Source organism: Peromyscus californicus, unplaced genomic scaffold (genome assembly GCF_007827085.1).
Source record: "Peromyscus californicus insignis strain IS unplaced genomic scaffold, ASM782708v3 Scaffold_3__1_contigs__length_106647218, whole genome shotgun sequence".
In the NCBI taxonomy this organism is placed as follows: domain Eukaryota; kingdom Metazoa; phylum Chordata; class Mammalia; order Rodentia; family Cricetidae; genus Peromyscus; species Peromyscus californicus.
This window is the reverse complement of record NW_026294551.1, coordinates 6,756,157-6,774,389: the sequence shown is the minus strand read 5'-3', so window position 1 is coordinate 6,774,389 and position 18,233 is coordinate 6,756,157. Positions and strand designations below refer to the sequence as shown.

General features: G+C 45.9%; 1 protein-coding gene and 1 long non-coding RNA gene across 2 annotated transcripts in view; one reads left to right on the top strand and one right to left on the bottom strand.

The window, feature by feature from the left end:
* Positions 1-8,285, bottom strand: part of Grb2 (growth factor receptor bound protein 2) — a 71,436-nt gene extending 63,151 nt beyond the window's left edge. Inside the window, exon 1 of the mRNA XM_052756323.1 lies at positions 8,124-8,285. The gene's annotated coding sequence lies outside the window, so the exon portion shown is untranslated. The remainder of the gene's footprint in view (positions 1-8,123) is intronic.
* Positions 8,286-8,435: 150 nt separating this feature from the next.
* LOC128121554 (uncharacterized) overlaps positions 8,436-18,233 on the top strand; it is a 28,526-nt gene continuing 18,728 nt past the window's right edge. The window contains exons 1-2 of the long non-coding RNA XR_008222215.1: positions 8,436-10,096; positions 17,110-17,265. This is a non-coding gene — a long non-coding RNA (uncharacterized LOC128121554). The remainder of the gene's footprint in view (positions 10,097-17,109; positions 17,266-18,233) is intronic.

The following is an 18,233-nucleotide window of genomic DNA, read 5'->3' as shown; positions in this document are numbered from 1 at the left end:
AGGAGAGCCCTGCACTGAGTAAGAGGCATTCTGTAGGTGAATGTCATAGGTCAGAACTTCATGGTGTATCCAGTGACAGGACCTGGGACAGTGTGGCCATGAACAGGGGGCATAACCTGGATCTCTGCATACCTAAGGGAAAATGAAGCCCCCATTCTGGATTGCAGTCACAGTTCCCATATAAACTGAACAATGGCAATCAAGAGCCCCGCAGAATGGAGGCAGATTATTTATAGTGGCACCTTTCTTGGATAATTACTACCTAGCAGCTCACTTTGAGGGGCCCGGGTAATTATTATTCTTTTGTTCTAAAGTTAACATTTGGAGCATTAATCAAGCATACAGCTGTGAATGGGCTAAGCAGAGGACAGCTGGGGATATTCAGGGGTGACATGAGTGCTGCCAGGGGAGAGATCCCCAGTGGTAAGTCCTCAGGACAGTCTGAAGGCCATCTCCCTAATGAACCACAAAGCTGCTCGTTCTTCACGGTCATACCTTGGCTAGTCTATGTGGTGCTCTCAAGAGAAGAGAAGGAAGAAGTAGTCCTAGCAAATATAAAAGCCTTAAAAATACGAACGTTAGCCCCAGTTTTAAGGATTTAAGTTCCCAATACATTCTCTGTAGTTAGTTCTCATAGATTAAATCGTATCTACAATATTTAAATATGTATGGGTGTTTTGACTGCATGTGCATCTGTGTACCATGTGCATGCCTGGTGCCCTAGGAGACCAGAAAAGGGTGTTGGATCCCCTGGAGCTGAAATTAAAGGTAGTTTGTGGGCTGCCCTGTATGAGTGCTGGGATCTAAACATAGGTCCCTGGAAGAGGAATAAATGCTCTTTACCTCCTAGCCATCTCTCCAGCCCTGACACCTCATTGCTTTGATTTGTATTTATGTTTTGTTGTTTAACTTCCAGTGACTTATTTGTCAGGCTCTATCCAAAGCACGAGACACACACACACACACACACACACACACACACACACACACACACACACACACACAATCTGATTTACTGCTCAGTCTATCTTAGAAGGTAGCTATTTCCGGGCAGTGGTGGTGCACGCCTTTAATCCCAGCACTTGGGAGGCAGAGGCAGGTGAATTTCTGTGAGTTCGAGGCTAGCCTGGTCTACAGAGCGAGTTCCAGGAAAGGCTCCAAAGCTACACAGAGAAACCCTGTCTCGAAAAACCAAAAAAAAAAAAAAAAAAAAAAAAAAAGTAGCTATTATCCCATTTTTCTGGTCAGAAAACTGGGTCTTGTTTTACCAAGTATTATAGGTGTAACTGATAGGATCACTACTTGAATAAATGGCATTTCTCCTGCCTCTCCAGACCATGAAGACTCAACATTAAGCTTTGCTGGCCTAGTGCCATGGAGAGAGAGGGAGAGAGAATTTAAAGAGAGAACAGAATTACCAAATCCTTTAGGTTACATTTTCAGATACAATTCCCCTATCACTTCAACAATTAAAACTGTCCTTTCTTAGACTTTACTGTGTGCTAACCGTCTAGAGACGCTTTCATTAGGGACTGCTAATGTGCCCTGCCACTTCATTTTCTTGGGGAGGACAGCAGCATCAGCTCTGGTAGGAGCTGGAGAGACAGCTTAGTGGGAAAGCATGTGCTTAGCACACTTGAACCCTGGTTCAATCCCCAGGTGTGGTGTGTTCGAATGTGTGTGTAAATCATTGTACACATGTTTGTCTTCAGATCTTCCCTTATATAGTGTTGTGTATAGCACAGTGTATAGTTTTGTTGCTTCTTTAATGGAAGGTTGAGATTCCTTTGTTATGAATAACCTAATCTCTTCAGGTTTTCTAAGTCAAATGCTTACTTTATTTGCCGAAAACATGGAATTATTGATTTGATTTTCTCACATTTATTTGTGTGTTTGTACATGTTTATGCACCTACATGTCAAGATTTTTGGGAGTCAGTTCTTTCCTTCCACCAAGTAGGTTTCTGGGATAGAACTCAGGTCTCCAGGCTTGGTAGCAAGCACGGTTACCTGCTGAGCCATCTCAAATGGCTCTGGTTTGATTTTCTGTTAAGTGATTACTTGAATAATTTCAACTTTCACAAGTGTCAGACATTTGTATTTTGTTTTTTAAGACAAAGTCTTACCGTGGCTTGTGCTAGTCCTGAACTCAGAGTGGTCCCCTGCCTTAGCCTCTCATGTGCTAGGATTACAGGTCTGAACCAGTGCTTAAGACTCTACTCAGGAACATGTTTCAGAGGAGTTGAATGCAGTTGCAGGGAAGCAGGGATTAAGAACTATCTCACTGCTTACTTGTGTTTAGAGATAGCATCTCTTGTAGCCCAAGCTGGCTTCCAACTCTAAGCAGCAGAGGATGACCTGAACTGATCTTTCTGCTTGCACCTACCAAGTGCTAGGATTACAGGCATGCATCACCACTGTTAATTGCAGTGCAGGGCTCTTGTATGCTTGGCAAACACACTATGGACTAAGTAAGCTTCATCCCTGCCTGACCTTGTACTTTTTCTACAGCAGTTCAGTTGTGCTGCAGATGTCTCAAATTCTGACTGACTTAAAATGCATGTCCTTTTGCTACATGGTATCTTGACAATGACAGTTTTTAGTTTTATTGATTACTGCTTTTCAAAGCAAAGCCAACAATATAATCCTAGCACTTTGCGAAGCTGAAGCAGGAGGATCACAGCAAGTTAGAGGCCAGCATGGTTGTACAAAATGAGCTCCAGGCCAGTCAGGAGCAAGACCCTATTTAAACAAGCAAACAAACAGAGAGCCAGCAAGATGGCTCAGTCTATTGTTGCCCAACCCGAGGACCAGAGTTCAATCCTTAGAACCTATGCAATGAAAAGAGAATCAACTCTTTCAAGTTATTTTCTGATAGAGATACTGTGTTACTTATAGAAGCGAATGCACACAAACACACATACAAAATAAATGTTAAAAAAAAAAAAAAAAAAAAAAAAACGTAATAACAGGGCTGGAGAGATCACTCTGTGGTTAAGAGTACTTGCTGTTCTTCCAGAGGACCCAGGTCTGATTCCCAGACCCACATGAAACTCCAGTTCCAGAGGATCTGACACCTTTTCTAGCCTCTTGCACACACACAGACGCACACATATTCACATGAATAAAAATGAATCTTTAAAAAGGTTTGTTCTGTGTACTTACTGATGTTTTTTAAGATATACACTATCCAACCTGCAATATTTTGACTCTTTATCAGATATTCACTCATACAAGACTGAGGAGTTACTATATGCTAGACATTGCAGCTGATATATAAAACCATTAACATCTACATTCTAGATGGGAATTAAGCTGTACCCCTGATAAAGCAATTCTACTTCCCAAATTTTTATTACTAAAAATGACACAAGTACAGGGCAAAGTCCACACCCATGAATCAGTACTGGCTAATTATCTAGGGAGATCTTCTCGAGGCAGAAAGACTTATTTCCAAGTTTTTAAAAACTGCAAAACACAGGCATAGAGGGGCACTCAAGAGGCTGAAGCAGGAGGATCACTGAAAATTTGAAGCCACCAAAGCTACACATCAAGTCAGCCAGGGATACATATCAAGGCCATATCCCAACGCCTCCCCCAATACTACTTCCTCCAATTTGTGTAAAGAAATATAATACATGAATATATGATTAAAACTGGTGGGCTAACAACTGTTCTTTCTACTAGTCGGTGACAGATACTATTACTTTCTGTGCGGTGCCCTCATTGTTCTTCCAGTGAGTATTATTACTTTGTTTTGGGGATGCAAACCGAAGGCCTTACAGATGCTCTGGCATAAGGCCTGAGTTCAACCATCCCTTTAGCATTTGCAAATAAAATGACACCAGAGAAGCCACTTCCATTTTCTAAACCCTAGTGCCCTTCAACTGGAAAATAAGGCTGACAGCAGCACCTAATAAAAACATTCTGATGGTTAAGATATTAACCCAGGATGATGGACCTCTTTCCACTATAAGTCTACATGTGACAATAAATCTGGAACTGGTACCTACATACATGAACTCAGAACTCTATGATATGCACATTAACAGCCCTATTATTACAAATTGGGACTGAGCCTGGGGCTGTTGATGATGCTCATCAGTAAAGCCCCGACTATCATATTCAAGGCCCTGGGTTCAAGGCACGATGGCACACACTTGTAATCTCAGCCTCCGTGTAAGCTACACAGCAAGTCTGAGGACAGGCTGGGCTACATGAGGCCCTGTTTCAAAACAAAAAGGGAGGTGTTTGAGACACACTCTATGGTAAAGTATTCCTTAGCATGCTCTATGCACTAGGCTTCGCTCCATCACGGTACCTGGGAGACATATATGTTTTAAAGTTAAACCACCCCATATTGGTCTTAATACTTTATATATGTAAGAACCAACTATGGGGGCTGGGAATGTAGCCTAGTTGGTAGAGTGCTTGCCTAGCATGCACAAGCCCTGAGTCTGATCCCCAGTATATAATGGGGTGTATATAAATGGGGTGTGGTGGCTTACATCTGTAATCCCAACACTTCAGGAGGTAGAAGCAAGAGGATCAGAAGTTCAAGGTCATCCCTCGGCTATATAATGAGCTTGAGACTAGCCAGGTTACAGCAGATGAATAAATAAATTAAAAACAGAAGAATTAATCACTGGGTTTGAGGCATAGCACAGTGGTAGAGCGTTTCTCTACCATGTGCAAGGTCCCAGGATCAATTCCCAGCACTAGAATTGGAAACAGAACAAGTACTGAACTGCTAGGGAAGTGGTTCCACTGTACAGCATGAGCTTGACCACCGTGCAGGAGGTCCTCCTAGCGGGGAATTTCTTCTTTTAATCCAAGTTTTAATGCAAACCTAAAAAGCTGTCTGTGCCGGGCAGTGGTGGCGCACGCCTTTAATCCCAGCACTCGGGAGGCAGAGGCAGGCGGATCTCTGTGAGTTCGAGGCCAGCCTGGTCTACAGCGTGAGATCCAGGAAAGGCGCAAAGCTACACAGAGAAACCCTGTCTCGAAAAACCAAAAAAAAAAAAAAAAAAAAAAAAAAAAAAAAAGCTGTCTGTTTTAAATCGACACATTCAGGGACTAATTCATTGTGGGGCGCCTGCTTGACATGTGGTAAAACTTTTCCTGTGGAAGATACAACACACATCTTCTCACCCCAGATAGAGAGCCCACAATAGACCAAAGTACGGAAGCCACAAAAGTCCAAGTTGGTGAACCAATGAGTTTTATTGGCGTGAGTTACAGGCATATGGGTGAGGGGTTACTCACAGGAGGAATGACTCAAAGACAGCTGCGTCACTAGAGCCCACCCCAGCCTGTCAATTCACAAAGCTGGGAACCTGGAGCACACTGCACAGCCTGCAGGCAGCTCAACAGGTTGGAGAATGTTCTTTCCAAGTGACTCTGGTCTAAACCTCTTCCCGGCAGCTTGGCTGGTTTCTGCTTCTTCCAAGCAGCTGGTCTGGTCTAGAGAGTGTTCTTTGCAACTTTGCTTCTCTTGGTCCAAAAGGAACTGTTTTCATTGCTCACTCTGGCAGGAAGAGGCCTAGAGAATCTGGTCAGTTTCAGGGACTTCCTGCAGCTATTTTGAGTTATTTTGCCTTCCTACTCAAAAAGCTTCCCAGTGGGATGGAATCTTTCAAATGTTTCCATCTTAAGAGGAAAAATTTACATTACACAACACTGCTGGAGTTCTATCATAACCTAATTAAAAAAAAAAAATCCCCACCAAGTATGGTAGCATTAGCACCGAGGTCAGGCTGAAACAGGATGATTCAAAGTTTGAAGCCAGGGCTATGCATATTGGTGCCCACTTTTAATCCCAGCACTTGAAAAGCAGAAGTATCTCCGAGAGTTTGAGGCCAGCCTGGTTTACAGTGCCAGGACTACAGAGAGAGTCCTTGCCTCAAAATAAACAAGTAAGTAACTATATAAAAGGTTTGAGGCCAACCTGGACTCTATATATAAATCAAGACCTTACCTCAAAAAAGTAATTGGATTAAAAAAAATTTAGCAAATTTATTGGCAGGTAAATTTATACACACAAACTTTAAGAATCACTGCTAAAATCTGACTGGGCGTCTTAAGCAAATTTTAAATTTTGCATTCCAGAAAATGCACTGTGTCTGGACAAAATAAAAATGATACATATTCAACTTGGCCCAATTCTGGGCAAACACAAAACAACAAATCTCAGTCATCACTGACGGGTGGGGGGTGGTGTAGAGCGCCTCAGTAAGGCGCAACTGCTGTTGGGAACATGGCGGCTCTGTAGTAACTCTCCGGGTCTAACACTCCATAATGCTACATACAAGTGCTGCTGCGCACGTGACATAATGGGACTCGCTGAAGACACACCTTAGTACCACCAATAAATAGTACTTAAAACCCAACAACTGAGCTAGACAGATGAGCTAAAGCGGTAACAGCTCAAGCTATTAAGAGCACTGCCTGCTCTTCAGAGGATCTGGGTTCAAGTCTCAGCATTCACGGCAGCTCACAACCCTCTGTAACTCCAGTTCCAGGGTATTTGTCCTCTTTTAGCCTCTGAAGGCACCAGGCATGAACATGGTGCACATAATACATGCAGGCAAAACACACTCACCCACATAAAAATAAAATAAATCATTTTTAAAAACCTGCTGACTAGATCAGTAGTTAGAACGGGTAGGCTTTAATTCACAAATTTTCTAAAGTTCTGTTCCTTTATATTTTTCAAGCTATCTTAATTCATAAATTCCATAGTTGATTTTCACTTGGCAATTGTTAGCCATACTAAAAACTCAAAGTCTTTTGGCCCCCAAACTGACTCAATCTTCCTTACTAACAATGAAAAGACACGGGAGGGAAGAAAGAAAATACCAGGCATAAAAACATGATCTGTGAAGAAAATAAATACTAAAATAATACAAGCAAAGGGGCAAAATCCACTAGTGATCTGGTGGCGCTATGGATGACTTAGGGATGAATTCAGTCCTTGGAGTATCCTAGTTCCCAGGGGAGAACTCAAGTTCCCACCCCCCATCCCCGACGCCCGAGCAGCCCTTCTGGCTGGCTGACGAATACAGTGGACGTTTTAAAAGTAAAAGAATGAAAACGGGGAAAGGTATCTTCCTGAAAAAAAGAAAAGGGAATCTTGGAACGACGGAGAAAATTAACAGTGCCAAAAGGGGCAGAAACTTCAAAACCTATAACGGAGGTACAGCAAGAAGGGGAAGTATAGACTATTTTTAAAAAGGAGGTGGAGGGGCCAATGACTAACGTTACAAATGGAGTGGAAAGGAGACTGAAAAGGGAAAGACTGGAGAACAAAGTGAAAGAGGGTGCGGAAGTCAAAATGATGCCAATTTCTCTAGCACCAATTTCTCCAGCCTCTTCTGAGTGTCAACGGAATCGAAAGACGGACCTGGAGTGCGCTTCGGCTCCTCTGCAAACTGCACTGTAACTGCATTTGAAGATAGCCTAAAAATCACTTTCTAAACAAACTCTAGTTCATACGGAGCACTACAAACGGGCTTGAACCAGCGGGGCTCTCTCGCTGAAATCCTTCCTCCCAGCATTCCCATCAGCTGCTGCTGCTGATTTTTCCCAACAAGTATTTTTCAAGTAGTTCTAAAACAGACGCGCCCGGCTCTGACAAAGACCCGTCGACGGGTCCGGGTAACAATCATTCTAACACACGGTGGATTCCCGCACACAATTCCGCCGCAAGATGCCAAAAGATGGTGACGTGGTTGCTTTGCAGGTCAAAGGAGCATCAATCACCACGTTAGCAGCCGGCACCGAATCCCCCGCCTCCCGGGCTCAGTCAGCCTGACTCAGAACAGCACCCTGCGCCTTTCGGCTGCTCCCGGCTCCCTCTGCGCCAAGGCGGACGGCCGCGGCACGAGACCTCACCGACAAGCCGGGTCTCTGCCCCAAGCGGGAGGAAGACTGGCACCAGGAAGGAAGCGCCCCAAAGGGGGAAACGAGGAGACGGCGGCGCAGCAACTGCGCTCAGGTCCGAGCCATCCTCGGCCCGCGAACAGCTCGCCCCGGTATCCCCAAGCAGACCGGGCCCGGGCTGCCCGCCGTGGCGCCGGGACGACGGAGCTCCCGCTTTCCTCCCGCCCGCTCTCGTGCACTCACCGTGGCGCAGCGGTCCGCTCCGTTGCCCAGCTCGGCCCGCCCTGCGCTGCCGCCCGCGGCCGCCAACCCCGCTGCTCCCCGATTGCGGCTCCCGCTGCCCTGGCCACCGTCCCCGCCTCAGCCTCGCTCGCGCTGCTGCCGCCGCCGCCGCCGCCGCCGCCCGATCGCTGAAGCAGCAGCAGCCGAGCTTCCGCTCCTAGGCAGGGTCCCGCGAGAACTTCCCCACGCGGCCCCGCCCCGCCGCGCCCCGCCCCCGCGAGACTTCCCCCGGCGGAAAAGGCCCAGAGCGCAAGCGCCCCTTCTCGGCTGGCCTCCGCAGGTAGCCCAGCCGGTGCCTGGGCGCATGCGCCAGCCCACCCCGCAGCAGGTGGCACGGATTTGGCTCCGCCCCTGGGTCTCTGTAACCCTCTGGGTGCCGGAGCAAGTGAATTAGAGCTCTGTCCTGGAGGAATAACACTTTCCACACTTGGATCGCGTTCCTTTCCGGTTCTACCAAACCAAGACAAAGAGAGAGAAGGGAAGAGAGATCCCAGGATGGCTCAATCCAGATAGAGGACCAGGCCCAGAATTGTTTGGGAATCTAGTTCGTACAACCTGCAGTGTTTGATGAATTGTTTGGCTCGTCTGTTCATTGACTGAACTACATACCTACTGTAAGTAAGCACTGTGCTGGGTAAGAAGATAAAACGACGTGCAGAGATCCTGGCCTTTAAGCAATTCAGCCAAGAGTAGCAGCAGAAGAGTAAACAAGTAATATCTTGAGCTAGAGAGACATCTCAGAGGTTAAAAGCACTCGCTGCTCTTCCAGAGGACCTGAGTTCCTTACCCAGCACCCACATCAGATGGCTAACAACTGTCTGTAACTTCAGCTCCAGGGGATTTAGTGCCTTAGTGCCTATGGCCTCTGCTGACACCGGCATTCACCTGCACACACCCTTATACAAACACACACACACACACACACACACACACACACACACCTATAACACTTATACATAATTAAAGATAATACAAATAGTCGGCGTGGTGGTGCATGCCTTTAATCCCAACAACAGCACTCAGGAGGCAGAGGCAAGCGTATCTCTGTGAGTTCGAAGCCAGCCTGATCTACAAAGCAAGTCCCCAGGACAGCCAGAGCTGTTACACAGAGAAACCCTCTCTTGAAAAACCAATAATAATAATAATTTTCTAAGCATTTAAATAAATAATGATTTAGTACTGTTCTAGCTATTTGGGGAAATGCTGAGGAAGCCAAAGAGAAAGAGAAGGGCTCGCTCTGTTCCTCTGCCCACTGCATAAAAGACTTAACAAAGAAGGTGACATGAAACTGAGTATTGGAGGGTGAGTAGGAGTTCCACAGCACAGGAGCCAGGGTAAGCTCATAGCCGGCCAAAGGAACGGCATATAAGAACAGAGGAATGGAGGCGTGAGAAAGTCGTGTTCCATGCAATGCAAAGTACAGAGATTCCTATTCGGGGGCTGCTGAGTATGGGGGGAGGGGAGTGGTAGATGAAGCTTGGAGAAGTAACTCTCAGTTCCAATTACAGCAGAGCACAGAACACATCTAATGTTAATGTATTGTCTAGAAGCCAACAAAACAGAGAACACCCGAGCCTCTGGTAGGACAGAGGAGATGGGTCCACTGAAATGAGGAAAGAGAGTTGTTCTTTGACCAAGTGTTGGCTGAACATCATTTGCATTGAAAGTGCCCTTCAGAGTAAAAGATGAAGCAGACAGATGAAGCCACTACCTCCAGCAGCTTGCAATCTGGACAGAGTGACTTAGTCTGAAAGAGAAGAACTCGGCCCTAAGTGCCCCTGAACTGCATATCAGAATGACCAGTTCCAGAAGAGGGAGCCATTATCTGGTGGCATAGGAATTAGAAAGCTGGAGATCACCATGCAATTGGACAGCAGAAAGGAGAGCGATCGAATCCAACACTATCTCACGTTGGGTGGACTCCAGGATCCAGGGTGAGTAATGAGATTCACATTTTCGGTTTCTGTGTCAAGTGACATGCACCCGGGAGGTTTTGGAGGAGACGTCTGATGGGAAGTGACAGTAATAAGAGGATCTCGGGCTTACCCCCTGTATGCCAAAGTCACAGTGCCTCCACAAGACAGCTGGTATCTTCAGCTCACTCACAGAAACAGAAAGTGAGAAGCCCTGTACTAGGAGGTCTGAGGCAAGGGGATCAAGACTTTTGAGTCCACAGAGCTGGAGAGATAGCTCAGTGGTTAAAAGCACTTGCAGAACCCAGGCTTGGTTCCTAGCACCTACATGGCACTAACAACTATCTATAACTCCAGTTCCAGGGAATCCAAGACCATTTTCTGGCACCAGCCACACATGTAGTGCACATACATACTTGGAGGCAAGCCACTGGTACATATAAAATAAAAAATAATTAAAAGGGGTTTTGAGTCTAGCCTGAGCTACATGGTGAGACCTGTCTCAAAAAACTTTAAGGAAAAGATGTAAGTAAGAAATACAAAAATAGGGCTGGAGAGATGACTCAGCAGTTAAGAGCAGTGGCCATTCTTCCAGAGGTCTGGAGTTCAATTCCCAGCCACTACACAGTAGCTCACACCCATCTATAGTGGGATCTGATGCCCTCTTCTGGCATAAAGGCATAAGTGCAGCTAAAATACTCATACATAAATAAATTTAGAAGAAGACGAGGAAGAAGAAGGAGGAGGAGGAGAAGGAGGAGGAGGAGGAGGAAGAAGAAGAAGAAGAAGAAGAAGAAGAAGAAGAAGAAGAAGAAGAACAAGAAGAAGAAGAAGAAGAAGAAGAAGAAGAAGAAGAAGAAGAAGAAGAAGAAGAAGAAGAAATCCAAAAATAAAGCTGGGCAGTGGTGGTGCACATCTTTAATCCCAGAACTTGGGAGGCAAAGGCAGGCAGATCTCTGTGAGTTCGAGGCCAGCCTGGTCTACAGAGTGAATTCCAGGACAGCCAACAGTCAGAGCTACACAATGAAACCCTGTCTCGAAAAACAAACAAAATAAATAAATAAATAAATAAAAATAAAACAATAATAAAGTAAAATAAGACCCTGTCTCAAAAACAAATAAATAGGGCCAAATGTGATAGTGACATATGGCTTTAGTCTCAGCACTCAGGAGGCAGAGGCAGACAGGTCTCTGTGAGTTCGAGGCCAGCCTGATCTACGTAGCAAGTTCCAGGACAGCCAGGGCTACATAGAGAAACCCTGTACCAAAATAAATAAATAGGTCTAGAGAAATGGCCCAGCAACTAAGAATGCACACTGCTCCTGTAGAGAACCTGGGTTTAGTTCCCACTATCCACATCAGACAGCTCACAACCACCTAGAATCCAGGTCTGGGAAGACCCAATGCCTCTGATCTCTGAAAGCATCTGTACTTACACACTCATACACACACACACACACACATACACACACACACACACACACACACACATATACCCACCCATTCACACACACACATAATCATAATTAAAAATTAATAAAAACAGGGGCTGAAGAGATGACTGAAAGGTTAAGAGCACTTTTTTGCTCTTTCAGAGGACCTAGGTTCAATTCCCAGCACTTATATAGTGGTTCACGGGCTGGAGAGATGGCTCAGCCGTTAAAGGCTGGACTCACAACCAAAAATATAGTGGTTCACAGTTCTCTAGCTACAGTTCCATGGGACACGACACCTTCTTCTGGCTTCCTTGGGCACCAAGCATGTACAAATTATACACGCATACAGGCAAAACACCTGCACACATAAAATAAAAGAATAATAAAGGGCTGGAGATGGCTCAGTGGTTAAAATCACTGGTTCAACTCCCAGCATCCACATGGCAGATCACAACAGTCTGTAACTCCAGATCCAGAGGACCCAACACCACCACACAGATACACATCTAGGCAAAATATCAATGCACATGAAATAAAAATTTTTTTAAAAGAATAATAGTAGTAGTAATAATAATAAATAGCCAGGTGTGGTAGTACACACCTATAATCCCAACAATCAAGTAGTAGAGTCAAGAGAATCAGGAGTTCAGCCACATAGAACGTACAAAGCCAGCCTGAGCAACATAAGACCCTATCCCAAACAAATAAACAAAAAGCATCCTGGGTCCTCTCAGGGATTCAGCATTAACTCCTCTTTTGTCTAGCCAAACGTCTGCAATTATGTTTCTGGTGGGCTCTGCTGCCAGACAGTAAAAGAGGATGTGGAGAGGGACAGAGAAGTGTCTGTGTAGGGGTTGGTAGCATAGGGAGAGTGGGAGGGGCAGATGAGGAAGTGATGGTAAGCTGATTTTTGAATGGAGACTGCAACCCTCCAGGACATACAGGTAGAAATATCCAAGCTGCATTTGTCCCTTACCGGCATTAACTTCGTATCTTTCTGCAGCCAGCAGGGTTTTTTCTGCCTAGAGTTTGACACTGAAAGTGGAAGACATACTTCTAAGAATGTGATGCAGGCTGGGTTGGTGGCTTTGGGAGCACACAGCAGGGAACTTCTTCCAGAGACAAGGAAGACAGAGGAAGTGAAGTTTAGGTTGGGACTCTGGTTAGCCTAAGAGGAAGTGAGGGGGTCTAGGATAAAGAAGCATGCGGTGGGTGTGGGGTTGAGACAGTTGGAGAGGCCCAGGGAACTCCATTCTATGAAATACGGAAGCAGGGCTGGGCCAGTTTGATTTTCATCTTCCAACTACTTTATCACTGTGACTGCAGAGTGGAAAATCAATTAGAACTAAGATATTTATCATCTACAAGATAATGTTTCAAGTCTGTTGCAAGACTCTTAGAGATCAGCTCCTGCCTGCCAGCCCTCTCCTCTCAGCTCACAGCCAGTACCAACTCCCTTAATACTGAACCACTTGTGGTTTCCGGAAGGTGCCATATCTTTTGAATGTCCATATCTTTGCTAATGCAATTTCCTCTCTTCAGTCGGCCTTTCCCCTATATTAAGGTCCCTAAGTCTGTATTTTCTTCAAAATTCCTGTTATACCCAGGTGGGGCTGTTCACACCTATAATTCCAGCACATAGAGACAGGACATAGGACGGGAGTTCAGGTTATTCTCCACTACACAGGAAGTTTAAGGCCACCCTGAGCCCCTTTCTCAGAAATAAAGGGCGATAGAGAGATGGTCCATCGGTTAAGAGTGCTTACTACTCTTATAAAGGACCCAAGTTTGGTTCCCAGCATCCACACAGGGCAGCTCACAACCTCCTGTAACTCTAGCTTTGTAGGGATGTAAAGCCTCTGATATCCATGGGTACCCACACTTGCATGCATCTACCCCCATACATAAACATACTTAAAAATAAATTTTTACAAAATTGAAAGGAAAAAAAATCACCATTGTGCCTTGAAGCTCAGTGACTCCACATGGTCCTGAGCTTTAGGCCAGACACAATTCCACATTCTCATGTTTGTGTCCTTGGATTCTTAGTGCCCATTATGAAGTAAACAAGTGGATAGGTAGATGAATGGAGGTAAAAATATGGCTGCTTTTCTTTCTTTTGTTTGTTTGTTTTTCAAGACAGGGTTTCTCTCTGTAACCCTGGCTGTCCTAAAACTCACTCTGTAGACAAGGCTAGCCTTGAACTCACAGAGATCTCCCTACTTCTGCCTCCCTAGGGCTGGGATTAAAGGCATGTGCCACCTGACTGTGGCTGCTCTTCTGTGTTGTGGTGATAGTCAGAGCTAAGAAAGTGGATACTAGCTCAGCATTGACAAAGATTTTGAAAGAAAAAAAGTTATGTACTTCCATTTCAACTGTAGCCCTGATTTAAAAAAAAAAAATCTGAGCCGGGCGGTGGTGGCGCACGCCTTTAATCCCAGCACTTGGGAGGCAGAGGCAGGCGGATCTCTGTGAGTTCGAGGCCAGCCTGGTCTCCAAAGCGAGTTCCAGGAAAGGCGCAAAGCTACAGAGAAACCCTGTCTCGAAAAAACCAAAAAAAAAAAAAAAAAAAAATCTGAATATATCTGTGGAAAAAAATACATGTAAATATATCGGATCTGGAAAAGAATATTTAAAGGTAATAGTAATTGTGCCAACGTGGTGCAATGGTGGGTAAGGTGTCACACGTGAAAACTGTAGCAAGAGTTGCTGACCGAATCAGCCACTCCTAAGTATCAATTATCATCAAAAGTGTGTGTGGTGTGTCCCCCATGTTTCCTTGTTCTTGTGTTGTACCTGCCCGGATAGTTGTTTTGTCTTTGGGGCGGTGGGGTGCGTTGGGGCGGTGGTAGTTTACTTTCAGAGGCTAGGTTTCCACCTGGGACTTTTATGAGTTATCATACTGCCACCTGCAGGTAATAACTGGGCATTGCACTGGAATTTACTATTTCGCTGCCTGACTGTGGCTGACCCCTTCCTTAGGAGCTGGCCCTAGATCACACCGGGCACATCTTCTCTTTCTCTCTCTCTCTCTCTCTCTCTCTCTCTCACACACACACACACACACACACACACACACACACACACACACACGCACACACACGCACACACACACACACACCTTCTTGCTTCTATTTAGTGATTCCTTCAAAATTCTACTCACATTTTCTCAGTTGACCTTGGAAGCTCATGGAAGCTTAGGGCTGCACACCTGCACACCCACTCCTCCCAGTCTTCCTCCGCGGCCCTGCACCTTACTTTTGAGACAGGGTCTCTCGCTGAACCTGATTTTGCGGTTCTGGCTAGGCTGGATGGCCAGCAAGTTCCTGGGACCTGTCTGTCTCTACTCCCCAACACTAGGGTTACAGACACACATGGCCGTGCCCACTTTCACATGGCTGCTGGAGATTCTAACTCAGAAATTGCTTTCACAGAAAGTGCTCCTCCCCACAGAGCCATCTGCCCAGCCCCTCTATAATTTTTAATAAGTCCCTGTCCCCCTTGCCGGGCGGTGGTGGCACACGCCTTTAATCCCAGCACTCGGGAGGCAGAGCCAGGCGGATCTCTGTGAGTTCGAGGCCAGCCTGGTCTACAGAGCGAGATCCAGGACAGGCACCAAAACTACACAGAGAAACCCTGTCTCGAAAAACAACAACAAAAGTCCCTGTCCCCAGTTACTGTGTAAACTAGTAGTAGTGTATGGTAATAAAGTCTCACCTGCAAATAGTGGGATACAACAGAGCAAAGCACTACAAGCACTGGAGGAAGTCAAAGATACATGCACACCTTTGATCGCAGCACTTAGGAGGCAGAGGCAGGCAGATTAGCACCAACCTAGTCTATACAGCGAGTTCTGAGCCAGCCAGGGTACATAGGGAGACCATGTCTCCAGAAAATGAATAAAACCAGAGAGAAGGAGAGAGGAATTCGTGGAGGTTCTGTAGAGGAGGCAGTGTCTGAATCGTCTAGCACATTAGCGAGCATCGCCAGCCAGAGGTAGAGCCAGGCTGGAGCCCCTCCAGATGAAGCAGTAAACATTTAAGATAGAGAAAAGGGTCAACAATTCTCATAAATGCAACAAACCCCCAGCTCCCAAACAGAGGATGTAGGCTGGGATTTGTCTGACGTTCCAGGATTTCAGAGACTTCCAATCATTAGTTCTAAGAAGGACCCAGAAATATGAACCTTAAATAAGCAACTTCAGGTAGATTCTCAGGTTTCTCATTTCTGGGGTGGCCCCAGAATGACAATGCTTTCTGAATACATGACTCTTAGTAATTCTTGTGTGTCTTCCATTACAGGAATCAGAATGGTAACAGTCCTGGGTCGGGGAGAACTTGGGGGCATGTCCCTCAAGTGCTTCTCCTGGGACTTCATGTTGCCTGCAACTGGGAAGTGCCAGGAAAGTGCTTTGGTGTGGTCTGGGACTGGCTGGCCGAGGCTTCTCGGTGCCTGAGTATCAATAAATGCATAAAAGCCCAAACAAGTGGACTTTGGTTTTGACAGCTCTCTGAAGGAGTTCTAAGACCAAGTTCAGAGGAGGCCGGCCCTTTTCCATCCTCCTGTTTCTGGGTCCACACCTCTCCCAGGACACCTTCTGTTCATTAAAGGGATACATACAGTCGAGTCTGGGGTTGAGAGATGGCTCAGTAATTAAGAGGAACCACTGCATTTTCACAGGACCTGGGTCTAGTTCTCAGCGCCCACATCACTGGGCAGCTCACAACCTGTGCCCCGACACCCCACTCAAAGTAGAGCTGTGCATGCTAGGCAAGTACTCTACCAGCTGAGCTGCATTCCCAGCCTTCACTGAAGCCCCAGAATCAAATGATCTTCTTACCTGAAGACAGGGTAACCGAGACCACAGGATCGTGCGCAGGCCATGTTCAGAAGTTTGACATCATCTCAAATGGAAACTCCGTAGCCTTTGAACATTAAGGCCAGAGTCTCCCCTCTCTTTTGTCTCCTTCTCTAACACAGCTAGGTTTAAAAATGCACTCAATAGGCTGAATGGCCTCATTTAAATTGACATCTTCAAAGGCTGGAGAGATGGCTCAGTGGTTAAGAGCTCTTCCATAGAGGATCTGGGTTTGACTCCCAGCATCCACATGGCAGCTCACAACCATCTGTAACTCCAGTTCCAGGGGATCCAATGCCCTCTGAAGACACATACATATAAAACACACATACACATAAAGAAAAATAATGATAATAATTTTAAAAACTTAAAAATTTACAATTTCAGGTGTGGTGGCAAATGCCTTTAATCCCAGCACTCAGAAAGCAGAGGCAGGCGGATCTCTGTGAGTTCGAGGCCAGCCTGGCCTACAGAGGGAGTTCCAGGACAGCCAGGGCTACACAGAGAAATTCTGTCTCAAAATAAATAAATAAATAATCTTGCCCCCTCAAAAAATTTACAACTTCGTATTTGATTGGGACCTTGATATTGTCCATAATATTTACGAACCTGTTCATTTTCTGCTGTAAGGACAGGTTCATGCCTTCTGGTCATCAAGTTTCTCATGTTTTTCCTTCTCTATCAGCAAGTATCCTCTCTCTCTCTCTCTCTCTCTCTCTCTCTCTCTCGTTCAACTGAAGGAAGAGCAGCCAGGATAGTCGAAGGACAATATCTCCCTGCTGCTGCCTCTGACCTGCATCTGTCCTGCTTCCAATCCACAGAAACTGATGGAGAGCGAGGGTTTTCTTCTTCGATTTCTTCCCTCTCCTGTAATTACAACTTCCCCTTTCTCTCAGGTAATACCTTTTTTTTTTTTTTTTTTTTTTTTTGGTTTTTCGAGACAGGGTTTCTCTGTGTAGCTTTGCGCCTTTCCTGGGACTCACTTGGTAGTCCAGGCTGGACTCGAACTCACAGAGATCCGCCTGGCTCTGCCTCCCGAGTGCTGGGATTAAAGGCATGCGCCACCACGCCCGGCTACAGGTAATACCTTTTGACACACTGTACTGGCTGGTTTTGTGTGTCAACTTGACACAAACTAGAGTCATCAAAGAGGAAGGAGCCTCAGTTGAGGAAATGCCTCCTTGAGATCCGGCTGTAAAGCATTTTCTCAATTAGTGATCAGTGGGACAACCCATCTCTGGACTGTTGGTCCTAGGTTCTATAAGAAAGCAGGCTAAGCTGGGCCGGGGTGGTGTACATCTTTAATCCCAGCACTTACGAGGCAGAGGTAGGCAGAGCTAAGTGAGTTCAAGGGCAGCCTGGTCTACAAAGCAAGTTCCAGAACAGCCAGGGCTACACAGAGAAACCCTGTCTTAAAAAACAAACAAACAGCCGGGCGGTGGTGGCGCACGCCTTTAATCCCAGCACTTGGGAGGCAGAGCCAGGCGGATCTCTGTGAGTTCGAGGCCAGCCTGGTCTCCAAAGCGAGTTCCAGGAAAGGCGCAAAGCTACACAGAGAAACCCTGTCTCGAAAAACCAAAAAACAAACAAACAAACAAAAACAAGCAAGCAAACAAAAACAAGCAAACAAACAAAAACAAGCAAACAAACAAAAAGCAGGCTGAGCAAGCCAGAGTAAGCAAGCCAGTAAGCAGCACCCCACACCCCTCTATGGCTTCTGCATCAGTTCCTGCCTCTAGGATCCTGCCCTGTTTGAGTTCCTGTCCTTCCTGTCCTGACTTCCTTCAATAATGAACAGCAGCCCGGCTGTGGTGGTGCATGCCTTTAATCCCAGCACTCGGGAGGCAGAGGCAGGCAGATCTCT